This window comes from Silene latifolia, chromosome 9, assembly GCF_048544455.1.
Source record: "Silene latifolia isolate original U9 population chromosome 9, ASM4854445v1, whole genome shotgun sequence".
Classification (NCBI taxonomy): Eukaryota; Viridiplantae; Streptophyta; class Magnoliopsida; order Caryophyllales; family Caryophyllaceae; genus Silene; species Silene latifolia.
This window is the reverse complement of record NC_133534.1, coordinates 112230408-112258171: the sequence shown is the minus strand read 5'-3', so window position 1 is coordinate 112258171 and position 27764 is coordinate 112230408. Positions and strand designations below refer to the sequence as shown.

The 27764-nt window shown below is 38.5% G+C and overlaps 3 non-coding genes across 3 annotated transcripts; all 3 read left to right on the top strand.

Annotated features, from left to right (window-relative positions):
* The first annotated feature begins 416 nt into the window (after window positions 1-416).
* LOC141603829 (small nucleolar RNA R71) lies at window positions 417-523 on the top strand. The gene has a single exon (XR_012525677.1). It is a non-coding gene; the product is annotated as a small nucleolar RNA R71 (small nucleolar RNA).
* A 16556-nt stretch (window positions 524-17079) lies between these two features.
* LOC141603982 (small nucleolar RNA R71) lies at window positions 17080-17186 on the top strand. The gene has a single exon (XR_012525811.1). It is a non-coding gene; the product is annotated as a small nucleolar RNA R71 (small nucleolar RNA).
* Window positions 17187-27278: 10092 nt separating this feature from the next.
* LOC141604406 (small nucleolar RNA R71) lies at window positions 27279-27385 on the top strand. The gene has a single exon (XR_012526107.1). It is a non-coding gene; the product is annotated as a small nucleolar RNA R71 (small nucleolar RNA).
* The last annotated feature ends 379 nt before the right edge of the window (window positions 27386-27764 follow it).

Below are 27764 nucleotides of genomic sequence, written 5' to 3'. Positions count from 1 at the left end.
GGCTCATAGTACGTGTTTGTCTGCCTATAATGTTAAAACGCAGCACAAGACTCGAAGGGGACAAAACAATTCTCTGAGACATGCCCCTCAGCTCCACATCTTCTACGACGAAAGGACCGTCTCAAACAAAGATTAACATGGTACATCCCTCCTTTAGAGGCTCCTCCCAACTCATATTTGTCAAACCTTGCGGTGAGAGCTTCTAGTGCGAAAGAACCGAGGAAGATTCAAGACTCTCTTTTGGTTTCCTCTCGAATTCCCATATTCAACCTTATGAGTGGCCAAATCATCAATGATCTTCCACCCCTTAGTCTCTCCCATGTTCTCAAGAAATCGGCCATTGGGCTGACATCCAAAATAGCCCTCCGATCGTCATACACCCATTATAGAACCGATTGCAAAGACTCCATTTTTCGAACCCATGGTGCGGTATGGTTCGCACCAGTTTCTTGAAACGGACCCATGCTTCATGAAAGTTCTCATCAGGCCCCTGTTTAAAGCTCGTGATCTGAGCTCTAATGGCATTAGTCTTCGAGGCAGAGAAGTATTTCTTGTAGAATGCCAAGGCCAATGAATTCCAGTCGGTGATCCCATGAGCAGCTCGATCCAGGTCTCTATACCACTCCCTTGCAGCATCACGAAGGGATAAAATGAACATCGTCTCCTTGATCTGGTCTTGGGTCACACCGGTCGGCGGGGGTATAGAGCAGCAATAATCAATAAAAATCTCCATATGCTTGGCTGCATCTTCATTTGCAGCTCCCCCGAACTGGTTTCCCTCAACCAGGTTAATATAGGAAGGCTTCGGCTCGAATTTTCTCGCCTCCCCAGGTAGTTCGAATCCTTTGTAGAGATTCGCAACTGTCGGCTCTGAGTGATTGGCAATGGTTGCTTCTTCAGCCATGACTGGAATTTCTGGAAAGTGACTGTCTCAGCTGAAGAAGTAGAGGCAGGAGATGTAGGTGGATCTTCTTTGAACAGAGCGTTCTCGTAGTAACTTGACAGAGTACTCAGCTCTTCCTCTGTCGGTAATACCCTTTGTGATCGTCTTAACTCGCGCAAGGATTTCTCGATCTCAGGATTGAATGGTACTAGTTCACCACCCTGTGACCTGCGCATAAGAAGAAACTACAAAAAGAATATAAGAAAAGTTTAAGGAATGGAAGTCCCTTAAACTAAAGAAAGACTAAATAAAAACAACTAAAAATTAGAACAATTGCCTCCCCGGCAACGGCGCCAAAATTTGATACCCGTCGTTGTGAGTACCAAAAATAAGATTTATAATTTCCTATTAAAACTAACCTAGGCTAGTGGTAACAGGGTCGAACCACAAGGAGGCGAATGTAATTTCTAATTGTCTAATTTAGTCTAAGGTAACGAAAGTGGGGGTTGAATTGATTTGGTTTATACTAATAGCAGTAAAAGACAGAAAAACTAAATAAACAGATGAAACAGATAGAGAAGGGGTACTAGAATGATCGGTTCGTTATAGTTTCGGCGGCAGCATACTAAACAGGTCTAAATCAAACACATGAGGCGGGAAATAAAGAGGTCCTCTCGGTCCACTCTTAACAAATAGCATCTTTCGATCTCGCTATAGGTCCCTAATATCACTAATACTAACTTTCGTCCTGAAAAGTGACTAACGGTCTAAACTTTACCTATCTTTCGATCTCAGCATAGTTTAGTCATTTTAATTGGTGATCTAACAACTGTCCCTATCTCTCGATCTAATGGATCAGTCATATCCTAAACATTCAACTAGTCGTGTGCACTCGATTCGTCGAATAAAGAATTAAAACAATTAAAACGAAAATAAAACCTCACGTGGTCAGTCGATCGACCAGGCATGGCGGTCGATCGACCAACACGCGAATCAGGCCGTGTTCATTATATTGCCGCCTACACTACAATTCCCCTACATCCTAGCACAAAATATTTAGCTACTCATACTAAGGGTGATAACAACAATAAAACCAATAAAATAGACAGAAGAATTCATGCTTGAAATAATAGAACAAACAATTAACATAAACGATGAATCGGTTTTGGGAAACTAACTAGCAATTCTATCCTACAAAGTAATAATAAAGCAAACTGAATTATTAGCAGAAGAATACCAATTGGAATTGCGCAAGAGATCCGGAAACCGAATTGCGAGAGTAATTGTACGAAATAGTATTAAAAAACCCTAACTATTGAATGTTGGAAATAAATTAAAGAACTCGTAAAAACTGAATGCTTAATCTCTTGTTCTAGGTTACGTTATGTAGAAAATATACGTAACACTTATTATCAAAACCTAAACACAATGGGCTTTAAGTTCCTCGATCTTTTAATTCTCGTCTGGGATAGCGGCTTGGTCGATCGACTAAGCAGGGCGGTCGATCGACTGACTAGCAGTGTACATTAGCTTCTGGAGACCGTGATTTGGTCGATCGACTGAAGGTAGTGGTCGATCGACTACTTTAGCTGCTACTTGACTTCATATAATCTCGCGGATTTGTCTTTTGGGCCTTGGAATGCACACCAAGCTCATTCCTTAAGTAAATACTTCACGTCAAAATGCAATGCAGGATACTCGGGGATGGATTTAGCTCAATTTCCGTTAAATTCCTCACATTTCTGCAATAATGTACAAAAACACGAAAATAGACGGAAATAGGGGAAATGACAGCTTAAACTACACAAATGAGCTCTGAAATGCGTGTAAAATGAGGTATAAAACATTATATAAAAGACACGCATCACTTTCATTGAAGTGGTTGCGTTATTTTGGTTAATTACGAATTACCAAAACAATTTATCGCTTCAAGGTACTTAATTTAATTAAGTATATGAAATATAATCCATTGTAAGTAGAAGTGTTAGTCAAGAATCAAAAACCTGTTTGATAATGAATAACTTTAATCTATATTCTTTACAAGAGATCCTTAGCAATGGTACATTTGAGGGTTTAGAAGCAAATTCATATTTGTCTTTAGTGACGATGTTTTAATGGAGATTTGAATCAAAAATCGAAATGATATCGTATATGAATTTTGGTAAAGAAATAGAACAATATGATAACGGAATAGTGAAAAACTTAACATTTATCGATTTATTAATACTTGTAAATAACAAGTAAAACATTTACATAGTGACCTCTACCCAACTATGATAAATGATTCCAAGACCCAAATTCATATTAACTTGGGCACGGTGTGGCCGATAAAACCCTTATCAATATAACTCGGTGGATTAACGCTTTAATCGATTCTACTTTTAGAACTCTTGGTCGATAATATTACATTAACATTTATCTTTAGCCCAAAACACATTCAACAAGGGCACGGTGTGGCCGATAAAACCCTTATCGAAAAACTTTTGTTGAGTTCAATCCAAATTTCGAATAAATGTGTCCATGATCCAAACCCACATTAACTTGGGCACGGTGTGGCCGATAAAACCCTCATCAACATGAATTCGGTGGATAGACATTTATCACCCACTTCCCCTACGTAACAAGGTTTGTACCCCGGTGTGGCCGAGTGCACTCCCTCACGAAATAGGTTTTCATGGTTTCTACTCTTTGGTAAGGGCAAGGCTATGTCTCAATTGATTGTTTTAGCGAGAGGTCTTGTCAATTTATTATCTATCACGTTTTAAGTGAACTAAAGCGGTGAACTATGATAATTTTAATTGACACAGTCGATAAACTCGATTAAAATGACAATGCATGTTTTAGTTATGGCGATTTAGCGATGCATGCAACATATAAATAAAATGCAAAGCATAAAAATAAATCCTAGTATGGCCTTCCTAAAATAGAAAAACTATTTAACTATTACACATTCGGAAACCAACTCCATTGGTCCCTTGAACTTCGGTTGTGTCACGCATCTCGAGGTAACACCGTCTTTAAATATCGCCTTCTTGAATGACACCGTCTTCAAGGAACTCCGGAACAAATAAATTACATAACAAATTACATAATTTCCTATTATACATTTGTAATTAAAATAAAATAAATCTATTAAATTACAAAACGGTGATACGAGATCACAATAAATTACAACCGAATCGATATTCCCATACATTTCGGGTAATACCAATTAAAAAACTAAGGCCATACTAAGTAAAAAATTACATAATTCAAAATTACATAAAAAAAAAATTATGACAATTATAAATAAAATGCAGCATTATAATATGTATGAACATGCCCAATTTTATGCTAAATCGCCTTTAAGTAGCCAATATCGTATATTAATTGGTTTTTACGGATTTGTGTGATTCAACCTTTTAAAATCACAATAAATTACATAAATTCATATTTATGCACAAGTTAATTACCCTAACCATCTTAGGACTCAAAATTAGTCTTCACTAACCATTTGACTATAATTAACTTATATTTCATAAAATTGTTCATTAAAGGACTCAAAATTACAATAAAATGCCATAAACTTCAAATAAATCACAAAAATTTCAAATAAATTCAAAATTTGAAATTTAAACTCATGAACATTCTGGAAAAAATACCATGACACTCATAATGTTCAAAAACTTAGGTTAAAAATTTCGAAAATTATCGGGAAAAACAATGTTGCGGTTTATCGGATTTAACATTTATAATCATAAAAAGATGAGAAAAATTATATTCACCAACTTTTCAATTTTAGATCTGAAAAAGATAATAAAATGCAACATGTGACGTTTTTCCTTAGTCATGAAGTATGTTTTAGCAATTTTTCACTAATTAAGTCACTATTTATGCTATTTTTCATTAAAAATCATAAATCATGAATGAAGACTTCATTATAGCCTATTATTTTACACACATCTTGTAAAATTGCATGTGACAACATACTAAATTTGTATGACCATATTCAAAATATTTCTCATATTAACCTATTTTTCATTTAAATTCGATTTTTATCATGAAAAATCCATTTTTCGAGCATAAAAACTCATAAAATTATGAAAATATCCAGATCATCTAAAAATAATATATGTGAAAACATATCCAAAAACCACTGGAAAATTCGAAGTTTATCTAATTTTCGTCCAAAAATGACATTTTTATCATAAAAATCACATTTTAATGCCAATATTATATAAAATGAACAATAAAATCCATAAATTAACCAAAATATCCTAAATACATTTTAGGATCAGAAACTTAAACATGCATAAATTTATTTTGTGATATATCATAATAACACAAATTTACAAGTTTTATATGTTAATCGTATAACTCGGAAAAATAATAACCGATTTGCATGCAAACAACCTTGTGCTCTTGATACCGCTTGTTAGAAATCTATATCTAATTAAACAACATATTTATATATGTTTTAATTAATTTATTCATAAAATTAATTACTAATCTTATGCATGCAAACTATAATATAATTAAAGAAGAAATCATTATCTTACATTGATATTTCGGTTTATGGGCACAAGTGAGTTCTCCTACTCACTTGTTCTTGAGCTCTCCAAATGGAAGAACAAGGATTCAAGTATAGAATCCCTCCCAAAAGCATATACCCAAGGAAAACTCATAATAACCAATATTATTTAGATCTAGTAATAATATTAGTTTTACTTAAAATATGACACAAAATATTAATTTTGCTCTTGAAATTTTGGTTCAAGAGGTAGTGTTTTTGTGAGTTTATTTCTCTAGAATTATCATAAATTGTAGAGAGTTTGATAGCATTTTCTTACACTAGAAAAAATGTTAGGTGGAAAAAGAATGAATAATAGAGAAAACAATGTGGGTTGTTCTCTAGAGAAAACCGGTTGGGTGGGGGGTTTTTTGGGGAGCCTATGCATGCAATAGTTGCTCTTCTCAAAAGCTATAGGGTTGCATGGCTAGTAAGAGGTAGTAATCATAGTGTTTTCCACTTAAAATGAAAACACAATATTAACCCAATTACCCCTCCATTTTCTAAGACTTTCATTATAAAATGGATGGTCCATTTTATTTTGTTATTTGTCAATTTTGTCACATGCAACATGTTACATGACATGTCACAATGTAATGTATTTTTAACATATTAAAAATCAACATACTCATAAAATATGTCATTTACAAAATCGACTAGTTATTCGTAATTACTTGTGCCAAAAGTGTTTCCGTATTATAAACTACAACATTCTGTATTTATAATAATTTATTCATTCTGTTTCAATTGTTTCTGTAAACAATAATTTCATCTAAGTAATAAAACAATTTGATTACTTAGACCGTGTCTCATTTAATCATATTACAATAAGATACGTTAATTATACTCACAAAATCATCCGTCAATTTTAAGCAATTTAATTAACTCGTATCGGTATACGATTAATTAAATAATCAATTAAGAGTATTTCCCTATAGGTATGACCTAAGGGGATCAACTGATCACCACCGTCGCACGACAAGTAATGTCAAACTCTAGTCAGCCAATCATTACTGATATGTGTGGACCAGTTGACTGTAAAATATTACATCCCACATGTATTCTTGAAATGAGATTTAAACATATGATCATCATGATCAACAGTTGTGATCGCATTATTGTCGGAGGACACATATTCCAACATGGTTAACACTTTGCTATTCCAAAGGTTAACTCTTTATCCATTGCCATTGCTGACAGTTATACTTCTCTTTTTGCTTCTCTCCGACTTTCCAGGTTTACATAATGCCATCTAATTACTTCAAAAAAATTTCTTTTTATTTATGCTCATTTTTATTTGATGCGTTAGTTAACCAACACTTCGGTGGTTCATTTGGAATGCTTTAGTGATGCTGCTCGAAAGTTTCAAGAATCTGGTTATTATCTTATGAATCATTAAGCTTTCATCTTTGATTTCATGTACTCCCTTCGCCCCAATCATTTGTTTTGCTACGATTAAAAAATAAATAAATGAGACGGAAAGAGTTTGTGGTATATTTTCCTAGTTTGGCTACTTTTTGGAATATTGTTGCATGTTTGGCTTTTGATTGAGTTATTAACTTTACTCTTTCCAAGTTAACCTGGGGTTTAGGACATTTAGAGCATATGTACAATGTTGAAGATTACATGTTATGGTGAAGATTAGCTCTACAATCAACAAACTTAACCGTAGTGTTCATACAATTGTGTTTATTTGTGATAGTTAAATACCCATTTTAGCATCATACTACATGTTTAGCCATATAGTTTGATACCTTTACTTGTATGCCATTGATAAATTACATGAATCAATGTAAGTTTTCATAATTTTCAGAAATTTTAACATTCTGATAAAAGTGTAAGAGCTCACTAGTGAACCTTTAGTTGTATGTATCCTTTAAAATCGTCTCACACTAAATTTGTGTAAAACCGTAAAACAAGGACACATACATTCATAACATTAAGTTATCATAGTTACTAAAAATCGCTCGTATAGGATGCTTTTTGTCGATTAACATACTCCGTACAATTTTACAAGTATTTGATCGATTGGGTTACACGTATTTCCTTACCATTTTGAGAGTCTATCAACTTAGAAACAACAATATTGTTGTTTGTTTATTCCGTAGCCTTACACTTCATTCTCTTCAACTTAAAATTAATAATATTGCTCCGTCTCAAATCATTTGTTTATAAAATTATATTATTTGTTAGGGATTTTGTTTATAAAGTTATATGTTTGTGTGTGGGTATTTTAATCAAAAGCAAACAAACGACTGGGATGGAAAGAGTAATACTCCGTATTCAACAAGTTTCTCTAGGTGTTTTTCCTGATGATTTTTCTCCAATAGGTAGGTGGTTTTATGATTCATCGATTTATTGATATTCTTTTGTTGTTGATATGCTAATGACTTGAACATTTACTAAATAGGGATAATAAGCTACACTACTCTAAGCTAAGCAACACACTAGTATACTTGTACTAGTATTAATTAAGGAAGTAATTCTCTTAATACACTAGTATACTAGTACTAACTACTATGTAAATATGTTGAACAAAATGATTTGGTTAAGACGGTCTGGCTACACTTTCTCCTACCTACATCATCTCCTTTTTCTCCTCTCTTTCTCTTATTCTAGCTGTCTTCGATCCAGCGTACCACTACTCTATTCAGCCACTCCGCCGTCAAACCGCTAAGTCTGCTATCCTTCTTTCTTGTAATTTAATTTTGTTTCTTCATGCATATGTATTACTGTGTACACCATATATGACCTTGACAATTACTCCTTCCGTCCCGGTCATTTGTTATCTATTTTTATTTTGGGGTGTATCAGTGAATTGTTATCTATTTCTACTTTTTGTAAGTTTTATATGTAAAAGGTAGTCTGCAAGTGGATAAAATAATAATATTATTGTTACTTTGTTAGACATCCACTTGCATTTCCTTGGTCTTTTTGCTAAATACAATAGATAACAAATGATAGAAACAGAGGAAGTACAATGAATGACTTCTAGCTTATTACAATGAATGACTTCTAGGTTATGTACATTGTTTTAAAAAAAAAATACTACTATGTACAGGTGTGAAGTAGTACTACTGTAGTACTCGTAGTACCTTGCATATGTTATAGTAGGTGCCAAGAAAGTTACAACACACCTCAATGCTGAGTATTTTTTTAATTGATTTTAAAAATTACCAGGCTGAAAACCGGCTCCTTCCTGGTATAATATACATTTTGGTTTTCGTGGACACGGGGGGCCCACGTGGTCGCTTGGGAAAACAAGCATTTGCATTTGTGGAGTCGCCACCAATTTTTATGGGAAATTGGAACCGTTCGAATACCTCGTGCCATGTCAAGACACAAAGTAATGACATGAACACTAAAAAATTGTTACCCTTAGCATTCTATGTCTAGAATGACTCCCGTGGATGCCAATGAACACGGATGTTCACAGAGATCTGGAGTAAGGGGTGAGGGTACGTATTAGGAAGCTCTTTTGATCGAACACCTAATCCCGCGCGCCTCGATAGCGGCCTCTACTAATGATTAGGGAAAATCATCTATACTCGATATGTTATCAATTATATGCATGCAATGCAACATCCAATAGATTAGTCATAGCATGTGAGAATTAACTAAGTCGGTGAACACGTAATTTAGCATACAATGGGTCGAAGTAGGGATTAAGGTCGATTACACGTGAAAGCAAACAAACAATAATAAAGAGTATAATAAATGAAATACGATAATTAAAATTACAATAATTACAATGATTTGATGATGATTTACGTCGAAAATACGTTTAAAATGGATAATTGGAGAAAAGAAAAAGAAAATAAATAAGGTTAGAAAACGGACAGACAAATAATGATATTACGAATAATAGTTGAATAATACGTAAGACTAATAAACTAGGTCAAAGCAGAAACGGAAGTTCAGGGACAGAAATCCCCCCGGAACAGGCGCAACAGAGCTGCGTCCCTTGGAAGAGGCGCAGTGGTCACTGCGTCTATTCCTGAAGTGAGTTCTGGTTGTGAAGCCGGAACTGCATATCGTTAATGTTCATTGGTGAATTTAATGATCGATTATTGGTATTCGACTCAGGTAGAAGTGATTTAACAAGTTATTTATATGTAAATTGGTCATAAAAACAATAGAGAACAAGCTTAAATGAATTAGAACTAATTATAGACTAATTATGAATTTTGTTAATATAAACCAATCAGGTTTGCTAATACAAATTAATTAGGTTTTATTTATGCAATTTAATGGTGATGAACTGATAAAAAATATACAAAAGGCGAATTCCGGAGATTTGATATGGACGAATCTAATCTCTAAAATCCGGGTTTGATTTTAATGACGAAAATCCGCGAACATTGATTACTCGGGATTTAAGTTTGGATTTAAAGACGATAAAATAATTATGAATTATATGTTATAATTATTATATACGAATGAATAAAGAAGAAAATAAGAACTAAAAACGAAAGAAGACAAATTAACAGAAAGACGAGGAGGAAGAAGAAAAAACAGGAACTGCGGCAGCCTCAGGAATAGGCGCAGCAGATGCTGCGACTCTTCGAATAGGCGCAGCAGTTGCTGCGTTTCTTCTCGACATCTGTCTTCTATTAATCCATAAAAATAGGTTTGGTAAAAGGGTTTTGTAAATCGGTTTTAAACATGCTTTCGACGTAAACCTTACAATAATTTATACAATAATAAAATATGGGATTTACACCCTCAGACTTACATGTTTGACGAAACGAGATTGACTAAGTTAACGATTAGTGATTGCTCGACTCGAATGTATGATGCAAGTGCCCTCGTAACAGGAATTAAATTAAATTGATTAAGTTGATTGAGTGGAGTTGGTCAAGTTGGTCGGTCATGCAAAACGAGGCTGGTACTCAGAAGGATCCGAGCTTACGTTGTCGAAAGTTTAAGCACGTAGATGATCGGTCCGTTTCGTGTTCACAATTGAATAGATGTTGTCGTTGGGTCACGTCCGAATCAAAACACAATTTATAACTTCACAAACAACTCTACAATTAGTAAAGAGGCAAGTAAAGGTCGGATCCCAAGGGACGGGAATTGAGATGAGATTTCTATTGCAACTAGTGGTGTCTTAGGGGTGTCACAATTTGGGTTGATGTAGAAGGTCACTAAACTAAATAGCAATGAAAATAAATAAGCAAGATGAATTAAAAGGGTTGTAAACAATTGATAAAAAGCACTAGGGTGTCATGGGGTCATAGGGGAATCATGGGAATTGATCATACAAACATGTTCTCAAATTATAAGCAAGCAATTATTGTTGTGATGGATTGAGTTGGGTTATATTTTACAATCCTAGGAAAGTTTGGGTCCCGGAGCCGAATCGATTAGATTGTACAACACCTACAAGTCGACTTAGTCTTTCCTACTCAACAACATGCATGGTCTAATGAGACTCGAGTTGGTTTATGTCTTACAAGTCTCATTGAAAAGATAGGTGATGGGTAAAAAATGCAAGGATTCATAGGCTCACATTTCATCAAACATAACATGTGCATGAGTTGAGATCAAAACAAGCAAGCAAATTGATACCCGTCGCTGTGAGTACCAAAGATAAAATTTATAAACTCCTATTAAGACTAACCTAGGCTAGTGGTAACAGGGTCGATCCACAAGGAGGCAGTTGTAAATTCTAGTTGTTCTATGATCAGTCTAAGGTACTATTATGGGGGTTGAATTGAGTTGGTCTAAGTCTAAAGATAACAAAGCTAATAAACGAAATAAACAGATAAGAGAAAGGTACTAGGATGGTCGGGTCATTACAAATGACTACGGCGAAAAAACTAGGTCGGTCTGAATTAAACACAGGTAAGGCAGGAAATAAGAGGTCCTCTCGGTCCACTCCTAACAAATAGCATCTCTCGATCTCGCTATAGGTCCCTAATGTCACTAATACTAACTTTCGTCCTGAAAAGTGACTAATGGTCTAAACTATACCTATCTTTCGATCTTAGCACAGTTTAGTCGAATTAATTGACGGTCAAATAACCTTCCCTATCTTTCGATCTAATGGGTCGGTCACAAAAGAGGTATCTAACTGGTCGCATGCATTCGATTCGTTAAATACAAGTTTAAAAACAATTAAAACGAAGATAACCTTACAAGATCAGTCGATCGACCAACAATGTCAGTCGATCGACCGACACGCTGGTTCATCCGTGTCTAACCTATTGCCGCCTAGCCATAAATCGCCTACATCCTAGCACAAGCTATTTAGCTACTCATGGCAATGATGAAAACTACAACAACGCTAAAGATTAAGACTAAAGGATTCATGCTTGAATTGATAAAGAAAACAATAAACATGAACGATAAATCGGCTTAGGGAATTAACTAACAATTCTATACTAACGAAAATAAAGAAGAACAGAATTAGGGCGAGGAATACCGAGATTTCAAAGGAAGATTAAGATTAAGAACTGAAAGATCCGATGCAAAGTCGATATATCAAACCCTAATTCGGAAATAAGCTAGAACTAAAAGTACTGTCTGTGATATGAAACTTGATGATAAAAACTGAAAGTTATGTTACGTTATATAGCCAATAAGCGCAACAACTATTTCCTAAAACCTAAACTTCACGGGCCTTGAGTTTCTCAATCTTTTAATTCCGTCTGGAATCGAAATCTGGTCGATCGACTACTCAGGCTGGTCGATCGATCGCTCCTCAAAGAATGAGAGGTTCTGAATCCGATAGGTGGTCGATCGATCGATGTGGATGGTCGATCGACCGGATTAGTCGCTACTTGACTTCTTTATTCTTCGTGGACTTGTCTTTTGGGCCTTGGATCGCGCACCAAGCTCGTTCCTTAAGCAATTTCTTCACGTCATTTACAATGCAGCTTACTCGGGGACGGATTTGGCTTGATTTCCCGCTAAATTCTCCACATTTCTGCAATAAAGTACAAAAGCACGAAAGTAGAGGAAAATAGAGAAATATGGGCATATATAGCACAATTGAGCTCTGAAATGCGTGTAAAAAGAGATGTAAAACATCATATAAATGACACGCATCAAATCTCCCCAAACCAAACCTTGCTTGTCCCCAAGCAAGAACTAGACTCGATCTAATGACCTAATGGAACGAGTTCAATCTCAGAGCGAAATGCAAACTGTAAGGCCTAAACCAATTTAATGCACAACCAACAATCAATTAGTAATGTGAATCATGCAAACGAATTATAAAGTCGTCAAAAACTGCTGAACCGTTGACTGTAGAGACTTATCAAATTGGACTCTCGCGGGTCGCTCAAATCACTCAATTAAGCACAGGTGATATATTTGTAAGATAGAAAGAATTAATTTTGTAGTGACTCTCACCTAACTACGACCTATGAAAACATGCCAGCAATAAAATATGAAGATGACCTCTACGACCGTACATATGCATTCCAACCAACAAATGACCATTGACACATGCCGAGGTATATATATGGAATTGTGAGGTATGGGTAAGAAGAGGCAAAACATTTTATGGTAAAGTGGGGGTACAGGTGATCAAGCTAGTACCAAAACGGAACCAAGTGACAATATCCAACTTCTTGCTCAATAACGAACGAAACGGTGCTATAACGAGCACAAAACTCACAATCTCCAACTATCAAATCAATAAAACTCCCCATAGGATATAAACGAAACATGGGAGCAAAAATCGCCAAAAGATAAGGATTAAATTATGCGAATTGATTTTTTTTTTTTCTTTTCTTCCTTTTTTTTTTTTTTTTTTTCTTTCACGGACATCAGTCGATCGACCTAAATGAGCAGTCGATCGACTGCTGTGAACAGTACAGGACGTTTTTCTCTTTTTCATTTCTTTTCTCCTTTATTTCATTTTCCCAACCAACATCTCAACAGAGCATATGCTACCAAAAACGAGTAACAATCCCAAAAACTAAACTACTAGCTTGAAAAAGGACAGGCTATATGTAGGATGTAGTAAGTAGGACAAAAAGGATATTTTTGGCATAGTGAAGCTTATGGGTAAAATGAGAAAAGGGGACCTCTACCACATGTGTCAACTAACCACAAACCGAATGCATACAGGTATTAAGTAGATCAAATTCATAATTATGCAAATTAAGGAAACATGCCTCATAAGGAGTACTACTCACATTCCTAGATGAACTGGTCATGAATGATACCAAATATAAGCTCTAAAAACTCGAAATATATGATGTAGGTTGCCAATTTTCAAAGTCAAGTTTCAAGTTCAAAGAAGAATGTAACGAAAACTCGTAGATATGCATTTACGATTCTACTAATAACATGTAAGTCAAGCAAGGCTCAGGCAAAACAGATGCAAATGCTAAATCATCCTTGAAATACTACCGTTCCGACTCGACCTATATGCTAAAATAAACGTGCATTTTATGGGATTTTTTGAAATTTTTCAATTTTTTTTTTGAATTTTATAAATAGCGAATGTGAAATAAACAATGCAAAATAAAATTTAAACGTGAATGCAAGCAAATGAATGAAGTGCGACGCAAAACCCTTCCCCAAACCAAATCGCACAATGTCCCCATTGTGCAAAATCATGTGATGAAGGAAAGAGAAAATGGGAATTTGCGAGAAAAGGGAAATTAAAACATAATGACATAAAGTAAAGACTTGGGAACTCACAAGACTTTAAAGCGCAAAGAAAAAGGAAACCTCCCCAAACCAGCGTGAGCTAGGAGGTTTCGTGAGAGCAGCAGCTGCTACCAATAAGGACCTGAAAAGACAATTAGAAACCACGCATAAGACTGAAGAAAACAATTTTGAAACGTAAATATTGTGCACAAATGAGACAAAAGAAGAAATAGACAATTCGACGGAAAATAAAGTGGAGTAGAAGACTCCCTTAGGACCGCATATCGACCAAACACAAAGCAGGGGAGAGGTCGTGAATGAACATAGCAAGAGAATGGTCGATCGACCTAAAGAGGCGATCGATCGACTGTGTGCTCGTGAACGTAGCTCCTGAACCTGCAATTGATCGATCGACCAATGGTGCCACGATCGATCGATCGAAAATATCTTTGCAAATCTTATTTCTTCGTAATTGCTCAATGATTTGAGCTAATAAGCTCTAATTACCTGCAAATGCACAATAGTACGCGCCAAAAAATGCGCAAAACCCAGAACGAAGTCTAAAGTACTCAAAAATCCTAAGCAAACAAAATAAAAGCGAAGTTTTCGCGCACACAAAAGTAATAGAAAATAGTTCGAAAGCAATAAAATGAAGTTTATAACGAACTCGATCAACTAATAGTTGATCAAAAAGGACCACGGTATGGCCCACTTCGTCGGCTTCTGGCTACTAGAGGTAGCCTCAATGGTGCTCATCTTATCAGTTGCACCCTTCCCAGCTTCGACAGACGGAGAATTCAGCTGATCAGCGTCGTCAGCTTCCCAATCAAGGACTCCCTCAGAACCATCGGAGTCCAAATCAACCCATCTCACCTTGGCTGGCTCATCCTCTACTTCTTCATCAGTCCCATAGCTTAAGCATCCAAGACCTCCTCTTGAAACGATCTGCTCTGTCGCACTGGAGCATCCACAATGCGCTCTTCCTTCCCAAAACCAGCTCTGCGATGTCTAAAACAACAAGTTTTTCCTCCTTCTTGCTCCCGTTCGGGGCGGAGGGGTTAACACAAAGAGAGATATAGGGACAGGTAATTCAGGAAGCACAATATACGATTTCTTTTCAGAAACCGTGTTACAGGTGACAGGCCACATGGCATCCCTTTTCTTAGCCGGCTGGGCAAAAACAATAGAGTGCTTTCCCACTTTGAAGGTCAAGGTTCCTAAACCGACGTCGATGACTGCACCAGCAGTGTGCAGAAATGGCCTACCCAAAATGATGGGAATATGGTCATCCTCGGGCATGTCAAGGACAACAAAGTCGACAGGAAGAAAAACTTCCCTATCCGGGACGGGTATGTCCTCTAGGACTCCTATGGGCTCGACCGCAGATCGGTCGGCCATCCGGATCGTCATCTCGAATAGCAAACCTGGTCGCTTTAAGCTTCCTAGCTAGACTCAAGGGCATGACACTTATGCTAGCCCCTAAATCACATAAAGCCTTTTCGATAGAAAAGGTACCTATGCTACAAGGGACGGAAAACCGCCCGGTCCTCTAACTTAAGGGGCGCAGTGTGAGACAGATAAGAACAAGACTCCTTGGTAAGTGCGACAGTGTGCACTGTTTCAAGTGACCGCTTTTTAGACAACAATTGTTTCATAAATTTGGTGTAAGCGGGTACTTGGTTAACTAGCTCAAGGAAGGGGACTTGCACATTCAGACTACGGATAACTTTCTCAAACTTACTGAAAGATACCTGTTCCTTGGTTGGCACGAGTCTCTCCGGATATGGGGTCAGTAAGGAGCACCTTAGCCCTCTCCTCCACCCGCGCGCGCGTCCTTGGACTTTGGCTGAAAGTCCGTCACCTTCTCCTTGTTGAAGCTAGACCCTTCCTCGACCGTCTCAAATGAGACCCATTGACCGTCATTGGATCGAACTTGAGCGGACCGACCCATCAAAGACTCTCAGTGCCCCTAAAATCTTCGGACTCGTGGGTACCCCGAAACAAGTGGTCTCGTAAATTATTTGGCATTAAAGGACGAGACTCTTCAATATCAGCATGATAGTGGTCGATCGACCACCTTCCTCGATCGATCGACCGGTATGCACAGATTCGAAGCTCCTGGAACCCGTATTTCGATCGATCGACTAGGGATATCGATCGATCGATCAAATTCTGGCAGACTCCTTTTTCTTTGATTTGTTCGTTGAAGCTTTCTCTTTGCTTGTTTCTCGCTCATCTTTCCCAACAAAGATCCTCAATCATAGCAGGACCGTCAAGGGTGGACCCGCTCCTCAATGTGATGGCATTTAGGGTCTCCTTTTGTTCGGGTTGAGTGGGTAAGTGCCCGGGAGCTCGAGTGTTGCTTTTGCTAGCTAGTTGAGCAATTTGGCTCTCAAGTAACTTCATCCCGGCCTCTCTTGCTTGGGACTCCTTTAGCGGCAGATTCTTAAGCTCGGAAAACTCGAATTTTGTGATTGTTCTTTCTGCGGCACATAAGGAGGCTTCTGGTACTGCTTTGTTGCTTTTGATGTGGTGGAACATACGAGCTGCAGCTCTTTGTGGCGGAGGTTGAGTTGGGTTTTGGACATTCTGGCTCCTCCAACTCAAGTTCGGATGCGGTGGCTCATAGTATGAGTTGTTACGCCTATAGTGTTGAAAGGCGACAAGATTCAAAGGGACTAGGGCGCTTCTTCGAGACATGGCCCTCAACTCCACACCTTTCACGAGACGAACGGACCGTCCCGCACGCATTGACTTGGTACATCCCACCTTTAGATGCTCCCCTAGCTCATATTTGTCGAATCTCGCAAAGAAGAGCCTCAAGTGCGCAACAGAGGATGATTCAGCACTCTCCTCTCTGGTTCCCTCTCGAATTCCCATACTCGGCCTTGTGGGTAGCTAGATCGTCAATGATCTTCCACCCTTGGTTGCTCCTAAATTTTCAAAGAAATCTCCCATTGGGCTGCAAAGATCCAAAATGGCCCTCTGATCGTCGTACAACCCATTGTAGAAATGATTGCACAAACTCCACTTAGCAAACCCATGGTGCGGTATGGTTCGCACCAACTTCTTGAATCGGACCCATGCCTCATGGAAATTTTCATCCGGCCCTTGTTTAAAGCCCGTGATCCGAGCTCTAATGGCGATCGTCCTTGAAGCAAAAAAGTACTTCTTGTAGAACGCCAATGCCAATGTATTCCAGTCGGTGATCTCCAAAGCAGCTCGGTCCGTATCTCTATACCATTCCCTTGCGATCGCGAAGGGAGAAGATAAACATAGTTTCCTTGATCTGTCCTGGGTCACGCCACCTGGTGGGGGAATAGAGCGGCGAGAGTCAATGAAGGTCTCCATATGTTTAGCCGCATCTTCATTTGCACTCCCCCGAATCGTTTCTCTCTACCATAGTGATGTAGGCGGGCTTTGGTTCGAACTTTCGGCTTCTCCCGTAGTTCGAATCCCTTATATAAGTTCGCGGCCGTCGGCTCGAAAAACTAGCTATACTCGCTTCCTCGGCCATGACCGAAAATTCTGGAGAAGTAACTGTTTCACCAAGAGGTGGGTGAAGACTGTTGGTCTTCCTCAAACAGATCGTGCTCGAGATAGCTTGACAGAGTATTCACTCTTCCTCTCGTCGACAATATCCTTCGTGCTCGTCTCAACCCGCGCAAAGATTTCTCTATCTCGAGTCAAATGGTAGTAATTCTCCACCCCGTGACTGCGCATAAGATGAAACTACAACAAGAATATAAGAAAAGTTTAAGGAACAAAAGTCCCTTAAACCGAGAAAGACCGAAAATAAAAACAACTAAAATTAGGACTATTGCCTCCCCGAACGAACGGCGCCAAAATTTGATACCCGTCATTGTGAGTACCAAAGATAAAATTTATAAACTCCTATTAAGACTAACCTAGGCTAGTGGTAACAAGGTCGATCCACAAGGAGGCAGTTGTAAATTCTAGTTGTTCTATGATCAGTCTAAGGTACTATTATGGGGGTTGAATTGAGTTGGTCTAAGTCTAAAGATAACAAAGCTAATAAACGAAATAAACAGATAAGAGAAAGGTACTAGGATGGTCGGGTCATTACAAATGACTACGGCAAAGAAACTAGGTCGGTCTGAATTAAACACAGGTAAGGCAGGAAATAAGAGGTCCTCTCGGTCCACTCCTAACAAATAGCATCTCTCGATCTCGCTATAGGTCCCTAATGTCACTAATACTAACTTTCGTCCCGAAAAGTGACTAATGGTCTAAACTATACCTATCTTTCGATCTTAGCACAGTTTAGTCGAATTAATTGACGGTCAAATAACCTTCCCTATCTTTCGATCTAATGGGTCGGTCACAAAAGAGGTATCTAACTAGTCGCATGCATTCGATTCGTTAAATACAAGTTTAAAAACAATTAAAACGAAGATAACCTTACAAGATCAGTCGATCGACCAACAATGTCGACGATCGACGACACGCTGGTTCATCCGTGTCTAACCTATTGCCGCCTAGCCATAAATCGCCTACATCCTAGCACAAGCTATTTAGCTACTCATGGCAATGATGAAAACTACAACAACGCTAAAGATTAAGACTAAAGGATTCATGCTTGAATTGATAAAGAAAACAATAAACATGAACGATAAATCGGCTTAGGGAATTAACTAACAATTCTATACTAACGAAAATAAAGAAGAACAGAATTAGGCGGAGGAATACCGAGATTTCAAAGGAAGATTAAGATTAAGAACTGAAAGATCCGATGCAAAGTCGATATATCAAACCCTAATTCGGAAATAAGCTAGAACTAAAAGTAATCGTCTCGTGATATGAAACTTGATGATAAAAACTGAAAGTTATGTTACGTTATATAGCCAATAAGCGCAACAACTATTTCCTAAAACCTAAACTTCACGGGCCTTGAGTTTCTCAATCTTTTAATTCCGTCTGAATCGAAATCTGTCGATCGACTACTCAGTGGTCGATCGATCGCTCCTCAAAGAATGAGGTTTCGAATCCGATAGGTGGTCGATCGACTGATGTGGATGGTCGATCGACCGGATTAGCTGCTACTTGACTTCTTTATTCTTCGTGGACTTGTCTTTTGGGCCTTGGATCGCGCACCAAGCTCGTTCCTTAAGCAATTTCTTCACGTCATTTACAATGCAACTTACTCGGGACGGATTTGGCTTGATTTCCGCTAAATTCTCCACATTTCTGCAATAAAGTACAAAAGCACGAAAGTAGAGGAAAATAGAGAAATATGGGCATATATAGCACAATTGAGCTCTGAAATGCGTGTAAAAAGAGATGTAAAACATCATATAAATGACACGCATCACAAATAAACCATGAAAGCATATTAATTTAAGCATGAATCATTCCCCATGTTGGTTTCCCCTAATTACCCATTAACCCTAGCTAGGTCACTACTCACTCATTATCATGTTGATCATGCTAGCAAGGTTGTCAATCATACCAACAAAATGAAACATGATGAACAAATGAAAGTAATTAACAATAATTAAAAAGGGATTAAGAGAATTATACCTACTAATGATTCCAATAATAAAGCAAAGAATAAAAGAAGTACTTGATGCTTGATTGAGAGGTTGTCAATCTCCCAATAATAACCCAAATAATCTTCAATTATCCAAAATAAAGGATGAACAAAAGAGAGATTAAGGAAATAAAACTTGTATTAAAACTTGATTAATTGTTGATTACAAAACTAAAGAGAGATTTGATTGATATTAACTACTCTAATAATTTATAAGAAGAACCTGATCTTCTAATTAGACTAATGGGGTATTTATAGTGGAAATTAGGTGGATGCATTAGGGTTAAATAAGGGCTAAATTAGTAATTACACTTTTTAGATTGAGCAGGGAGACGCCGGTATTTTTCGAAGGAAGGGCTTCTTTCTTTGAAGCTTGAAGAAACGGATTCGTGCTGGGCTGGAATCCGTGCGTATTGGTGTCGGGACGGGCGGATTGTAGCAGGGGAAGACGGGCGGATTTGGGTGAAGACGGGCGGATTTGGTGGCTGCTGCCCGGGCGTCTTTGAAGGAAGACGCACGGATTCTCGTGCTGGGGACGGGCGGATTCAGGGCAATCCGCTCGGATTGTAGCTCAGCATTGTTTCTTCTTCTTTTCTTCCCTTATCTTCATAAATTCCTTGGGGATTTCCTCGGGGATGCAAGGATCCTTTCTCGTCATTGCCCAACTACTATAATATGTACAAAGGCCTTCTAATCTTGTCTCTCCTTGATGCTTGGTCATTGAATTCAATCAATTTAGTCTCGTTTTGCCATGAAAATGCAAGATTCTTACTCCTTTTCTACCAAGGGATCAAAATCTCAAAGAATATGCAAAACAAAGAACTAAAGACAATAAATGACCCAAATATGCACTAAAAAGCATGGGAACAAGGCTAATTCGGGGGCTAAATATGCGCTAATTATGGTCACATCAAATATCCCCAAACCGAACCTTTGCTCGTCCCGAGTAAAGAGGTGACAAAGACTAGGACCATTATTTAAACTAACCTAATAACATAGCCGATATGAGACAATTAACGGGTCTCACTCCGCCCCTTCAACAAGACAACCATGAGGTAGGATGCCTTCTTGCAAGGCAAGGTGGGTCTTGCTAAAATGGCGACACATCCAAACATTAAGCACACAAAATCAAATAATGGATGCATCTACAAAAGGAATAGCCACTTCCTCATCAAGTGGCGGAGGCACTAAAAGAGAACAAATTTAAGAGCATATAATCCTTCACAAATACTAGTTCAACAAATTACTAAGGCTAAGAGGATGGCACTAAATCACCTCCAAATGGTGTTAAACTAGACTACTTTCGTCCTCAATTTCCAAATGCTTTCGTCAAGAGCGATCGGATGGTGGTGGAATGATGATCCCTATGATGCTAGTGGCATATGACATGACAAGTCTCGAATTCTCTACAAAAGTAAAGGTCATGGATCGTCCCAAGCTCGACAAAGTGGCTTGACAAAAGGCTTTTTGGGAATGAAATGCTCAAATCGTTATAAACAAAGGGTGGATATGACTAGTATTCAAAAATTGACCTTATTTAACTTTCACATTTCAAAAATTTAAGATGGGGTCTGTCCCTTCCGGGCTAGTGTCCTTTGCTTTCGCCAATCGCTTATTAGGCAACCGGTTAACCTCTAGACAATAGCTTTTCGGGGTGATAGTCACTCTGTCTCTGGGCGGTTGAATTCACAACCGTGTGGGGGCCTAATTCAATGGATCCCTCTCCAAAGCACATCGAAGTGGTACGCCTCCATCAAAACGACTAAAATTTCTCAACATTTCAACATTTCATAACAATTGAGGTTTCCTTAGCAATAAATTACATCCACATAACAAAATTTCCGAAATGAGCACTTCAAACTTATTGATAGAAAGTATTTTTGGGTTGCCTTACCACAAGGTCAATCAAGGTCACCTAGACAAGTTAACCAAGTCCACATCGCATCACGGGGTTGGAAAAGGTGACTCACATGCAAACCCTTGACTAGGCTTTGGGTCATGGGTCAAAATACACTAGTATGACACAACCTAGGGTGTTTTACAACCATTCTAGTAGGCAAAGTCTTAAGTTGAAAAAGTATTTGCAATGGCTTAGTTGCTCTTGTCAAAGTTCTCGATTAGGCATTTTTCAAAACTTTTTATCTAAATGCAACTATATGCCATGATGCAACTATTATATACATCCTAATGCAAGTGATTCTACCAACTAATATGACATATACACTAAATGCAAGTCCTAAGTTCACATTGTTATACCGCATCAATCAAAATAAAGCCACATAGTCATTAACATAAAGAGGAAAAAGGAGATTGGAAAGATCATACCATGCGGTCTTCAATATCCTCATGTCTCGGATGTGGCGTAGTCAATCAATGTGAACAAGGATAGAACAAACACAATATATACAACAATATATACAAGACTACACTACAAAAGAAATGAACTTGTTTTTGGTTTTTCAATTTTCAAATTTTTATGATTTTTGAAAAAAAGTTAAGTTAGAATTCCCCATCCCCACACTAATATGGGCATTGTCCTCAATGGCCAAAATGACGGGAAATTATGCAAACATGATGCATGATTTCTACACTAAATGCAAGCTACACTAATCTACACTACATGATGCATGGTTTTTGTTTATGACGGAGAGGATAATTTAGATTACCTCCCGTTGTGTATGCATTGACTTCCCCAAACCGAGTTAGACATTATTGCTAATGTCCTAAGGATGGGTGTAGTTCATGCACACACTATGCAATGCATGAAACTAATTTGTCATTTTGGATTTTGAAAGTGGGAACAATAAAATGGGAACACCTCAATAGGGCCGAGGTGTGAGTCCTCTATGGTTCTAGGACTACTCCAACAATGATCAAGAAAAATAATTAAAACAAAGAAAGAAGTAGAACAAACCTCGAGAGGGTAGGAGCCTCTAAAGCTTGCTAATCTTCCATCATATCATCACTATCATCATCTTCCTCATTAGAAGTGGACTCATCGCCACTTACCTCTTCACTTTCTTCTTCACCTTGCTCATCATCCTCTTCTCTTTCTTCATTAGCTTCTTCATCAATGTTATCATCAACCTCTTCATTACCGACAACCTCATTATCACCCGGAACAACCCTAGATGCACTCGGAAAGAGGACTTCCCTATCCGCCCAACTAGGCAAAGGACATGAAGGATCAAGTAGTCCTTGCCTGGCTAAGTGTAGGAGGGGTGGATATTGGGCTAAGTAAGCATTTTTCCGATCCTCGAAAGCTTGCTTGTGCATCTATTGCATGAGAAGAGTCAAATAATCATTTCTTGCTTCAACGCCTTCGGGCTTGAACTCTTGGTACTCGAAATGATAGGGTGGTGTGACAATGGAAGAGGAGGGAATTTCAATTTCACCCTTTTGTTGTCGGATAATGTACTCGGCCTCTTTTGAAAGGGGAAGTAAATAGTTGGTCCGGTGGACACTCAATCGACAAATCTTTGAAGGCAAAGTGAAGGATCTAGCCTCACTAGTGAGCCATCCATACTTGGTGTCAAGAGGGTTATGGGTAACCCACTTGTACTTGTATATCATAGTATTAATATCAATGAGATGACCACCCTCTTTCGCCTCATACTTGCTATCTTTGTTGAAGTTTGGATCAAAGTATTTAGCTAGGATAGTGACTAGGCCTTCATTCACAATAACTGTGGTGCCTTTCTTCCCACAATTAATATTTAACCATCTATCCACCAAAAGCCTTAGAGAGTTGAAAGGCTTGGTGAATTCCCTTCCAATGTTCAAAGCCGACTCAAGAAGAACAAAATCGAGTTTGGTGAAATGGTTGGTGTCTTTTCTTGCAATGATGGTGTTCCCTATGACCTTGTGCCACACTCTAATGCCCGGATGGTGGACTAATAGAGCGCGACTAGCATGAAAGTCCTCAAATTTCCTTCCGGAAATCGCCTCCCAAAGAGGGTCGGGGTCATACTTGCCAACATTCTTAAAATAACTCGGTGAATCACTAAGACCCAAAGCTTTACCCATTTCCTCAAAGGAGATGCGCCTACTAACATTAGCTAGACGGAACTCGATGGTCTCCATAGTCTCAACCTTGTTGACTTTCAAAGAACTCAAAAATTCTAAGGTAAGGGAGGGGTATGTCAATTCTTTTGATTCAAACAATTTCTCCAACCCCATGGCTTTGAAGAAGGCTCTAGTTTGCTCAAGGACACCCAACTTATCTAAGTTATCTTCACAAATAAACTTGGTGGATAGAAATGATTTTCTAGCAAACTTGGCAAAAGTGTCCCTATGGGATTTGGAAATGAAAATTACCTCCGGATAGTTTGAAAGTTGATCAATTTCCGGAGTAGTAGATGTTGTTGCTCCCATGGGAGGTTGTTGTTGTTGCACTTCCAAGTTTGGTCTTGCTACCACCATAGCCAATGCTTTCTTTGATTGAAGACTCTTTTGTCTTGATGAAAGTGTCTTTGCCTTTGGTGCCTTTGCCTTTGTTGCCTTTGTTGCTCCCTTAGTCCTTGCCATTGATGAATAAACCAAGAAAAGAGTGAAAAATCTTCAATTTCTAGTGCACCCAAATCGATTTAAAGATGAAAGGCTTTGCCTTTATGAATTCAAAAATCGACTCAAAGGTAGAAGATTTTGTGCTTGGTTTTGATTTTTGTTGGAAGAGGAGTGATTGATTTGTTGTTAAAAGGATGTTTTGATTTGATTTTGGTGAATGTTGTTGAGGAATCTTGTTTTTGTGATGGAGAGGATGAGGGTTTTGAGGGTTTTGGTAGTGTTATGAATGAAGGAATGAAGAAATGAATGTGGGAGGGGGTTTATAAAACCCGAAAAATTTGAAATGCAGGGGCAAGACGGGCGGATTCTGCTCGGGACGCCCGGATTTGGCCTGTTATGGGTTGGGAAAAACTCACCTAAAGACGGGCGTCTTTCAGTGAAGACGCTCGGATTTGCAAACACGGGACGGGCGTCTTCTACAGAAGACGGGCGGATTCCTATACAGGGATTTTTCTTGTTTTTCTCAGCTTAGAAGACGGGCGTCTTCCTTTCAGGACGGGCGGATTTCTGAAGACGGGCGGATTTGAATGCAGGACGCCCGGATTCGCTTACAGTCAAAAATATTTCAAAAGTTCAGCTCAGAGGGACGTGCGCCTTCTACCCAATATGCCCGGATTGCCTGAAGACGGGCGGATTCTCCTGAATCCGCTCGGATTCGACCCCTTTGTACCCGGATTCAGTTCCATCCGTGTACTTTGCATATCCCTTGCCATTTTTCCATTCTTCTTCATATCTTGTGTTCTTCATTGTGGGGGCACTACTAAGGCATGGATAGCCTAGGCAATTGCCATCCCCACACTAAGCTAAAGCACTACACATTAATTGAAATTATTAGTCCCTCCCTCACTTCTCTCAAACATGACAATTATCTTGATCAAAGTATAAAAATCCAAAAATAACAAAAATGCAATACATGAATTGAAATGCGAGTTAGGGAGTTAGAAATATTTACAAATGGTGGTTTAGGAAGGACTCCACCAAACTCTCATTCTTGATGAGATGTCAAGGGGGCATGTCCAAGGTGTTGTTGATGTTGCTCAACACCTTGAAAAAGTAATCAAAAGCTTGTTCATTGTCATGATAAAGGTCTTCAATAGACCTTGGCCCTTGTTGTCGGTCTTGATCGATGGCATTACCAATGTAGGGATTAAAAATCCCTTCAAATTCGTCGTCCCAAAGACCACAAACTTCATTAAGTTGATCATTAAAAATCTCTTGTTTTGATGGAGACAACTCTCCCATTTTCTTTTCTTGGCCAATGAGGCCATCCTCTTCTTCTTTGCTTGACTTTGATGAGCTTTGCAAGCTCTCCTTGTTACAATTCACTTGATCTTTGAATGGAGCATCTTCAATTTTCTTCTTCCATTGGAGTTCCGACTTCTTCCTATCATCCTTCCGGCTATAATGATCAATCATGAAACACGGTTCATGCAAACGTGGAGCTCTCATAGTCTTGTCAAGATTAAAAGTTATGCTTTCGTCTCCCACTTCTAGAGTGAGCTCTCCATGTTTTACATCAATCACCGCACCCGCGGTGTGTAAGAAAGGTCTTCCTAGAATGATTGGAATGTTGGAATTTTCTTCCATATCAACAATGACAAAGTCCACCGGGATGAAAAACTTCCCAATTCGTACGGGGACATCTTCCCATATCCTTAATGGTGTCTTCGTCGATCTATCAGCCATTTGGAGTGTGATATTGGTGCATTTAAGCTCTCCCATCCCCAACCTTTTACTCACTGAGTACGGCATAACACTCACACTAGCCCCTAGATCACATAAGGCTTTGTTGATTGTGGTGTCGCCAATGGTACACGGTATTGAGAAGCTTCCTGGATCCTTTAGTTTTGGAGGTGAACTCCCTTGAAGTATTGCACTACTCACCTTAGTGAAGGCGATAGTCTCAAGCTTCCGGATCGACTTCTTCTTTGTGAGGATGTCTTTCATGTATTTCGCATAGGCCGGCACGCGATTGATTAATTCCGTGAAAGGAATTGAGACTTCCAAATTCTTCACAATTTCCATAAACTTTCCAAGTTGGTCATCAAATTTGGGCTTGGCTTGACGACTTGGAAAAGGAAGTCTAATCACAATGGGCTCCTTCTCCTTGACCTTGTCTTCATTTTTCTTTGAAATCTCTTCTTTTGATGATTCTCCATCCTTGGAGTTTTGCACAATTTCTTCCTTATCACTAGCTTCCACAACTTCATCCTCAACTTGCTTCTTCGGTGCTTCATACCTTGTACCACTCCTCAAGTGAATGGAACTAACCGTTTCATGTTATGGGGGATTACTTTGAGGTGGTAATTGCCCCTTTTGTCTTTGTGAGCTTGAAGATGCTAGTTGAGTCAATTGGCTTTCCAACATCTTGGTGTGAGCTAGGATGTTGTTGATGGTGGTTTCCTTTGCTTGACTATCTTTTTGCATTTGAGTGAAAAATTCTTGTTGATTCTTTTGCATTTGAAGGACCGCTTTTTGAACATCAAAACCTTGGTCATTTTGGTGATTGTATTGATTTTGATTTTGGTAACCTTGGTTTTGGTTGTAAAAGGGTCTTTGATTTTGGTTTCTCATGGGAGGTGGGGTGTATGTTGTTTGAGGGTTTTGAACATTTTGGCTTTTGTATGAGAGATTTGGATGAAATTTGGTGTTTTCATTGTAATAGTTAGAATAAGGGGTATCACTCTTGTATGCTTGGAAAGCATTCACTTGTTCATTTGTTCCCCTACATTCACTTTGGTCATGTCCCAAAGTTCCACAATTCTCACATATCCCACTTGGGATTGATGAAGATGCCGTCATGGCATTAACATGATGCTTTGGTGATTTTGAGGATTCTTCAAGTCTAGCCATAGCTTTTTCAAACTTCAAATTGATTGTGTCAATGGGAGCACTAAGTTGAGCACCCAATTGAGTAACGGAGTCCACTTCATGCTTTCCTCCTCTAGTAGCCTTGAGAGGTCTACTATATTGTGAGTTATGGACCGCCATTTCCTCAATCTTGTTCCATGTTTGATTGTCATCAACTTCGGTGAACATTCCATTTGATCCCATGTTGAGAATGTTCCTTGAATCTTCATATAGACCGTTCCAATTGTTGTACCAAGAACCACTCGCTAAGTCCATGATGAGGACATGAGCGACAAATTCCTTTGAACCGCTCCCAAGCTTCATACAAAGATTCTTCATCCCTTTGCTTAAAACCCGTAATTTGAGCTCTTAGCATGTTAGTCTTTTCCGGTGGGTAGAATTTTTTGTAGAAAGCTAGAGCCAACTTCTTCCAAGAATCAATTCCGAGAGTGGCCTTATCAAGGCCCTTCAACCATTGTTTCGCGGTGCCAATTAGAGAAAAAGGAAATAAGACCCATCGAATTTGGTCTTGAGTTACACCGGTTTGAGAAATCGCATCACAATAGTCACAAAAGGTTTCCATATGAGAATGAGGGTCTTCACTAGGCATCCCCCCAAATTGGCTCCTTTCGACTAATTGGATAAAAGCGGATTTGGCAATAAAATTTCCGGTTAGATGTTGTGGTGTGGGAGTACCATTGGGTAGGTTCTCCTCGGTGGGTACGGAATGTGATGAAAACTTAGGCATTGTGAGT